Source organism: Octopus bimaculoides, chromosome 18, assembly GCF_001194135.2.
Source record: "Octopus bimaculoides isolate UCB-OBI-ISO-001 chromosome 18, ASM119413v2, whole genome shotgun sequence".
Classification (NCBI taxonomy): Eukaryota; Metazoa; Mollusca; class Cephalopoda; order Octopoda; family Octopodidae; genus Octopus; species Octopus bimaculoides.
Window position 1 is genome coordinate 18,200,631 of NC_068998.1, and position 490 is coordinate 18,201,120.

General features: G+C 38.0%; 1 protein-coding gene across 1 annotated transcript in view; it reads right to left on the reverse strand.

Moving 5' to 3' along the window:
* LOC106871235 (sulfide:quinone oxidoreductase, mitochondrial) overlaps window positions 1-490 on the reverse strand; it is a 64,573-nt gene that overhangs the window by 9,240 nt on the left and 54,843 nt on the right. The gene's annotated exons all lie outside the window — the stretch shown is intronic.

A 490-nucleotide genomic window follows, 5' to 3' on the forward strand; every position in this document is an offset into this window, starting at 1 on the left:
TGTATATATATATATATATATATGTATATATACACACAATGATCTTTCAGTTTCCATCTACCAAATCCACTCTCAAAGCTTTGGTTGGCACAAGGTGTGACACATTGGGACTGAACCTGGAACCATGTGATAGAAAAGCAAGCTTCTTACCATACAGCCATGCCTGCTGTATATATATATAATGTGCATGTATGCATATACACATATATATGCATATAAATTTTATATATCAACCCACCAAGTCCCCAACAATTATAACTGTTGGAGCAGACACCTGGGTTTGATTCAGATGGTACACAAGCAGTGTTCTGGCTTTGAAACGATGACTGAATAGTCCACCACTTGTTTGAAACTGGAATTTGACACCACTTGGTATGTCACCAAAAGTATACCTTAGCATCACTGAAAAGAAGAGCGCAAACAGAATAAGGGCCATAAGACAACCTTGCTTCGTGCCTTTTGTAACATTGAAGAAAGCTGAAGATTCCCC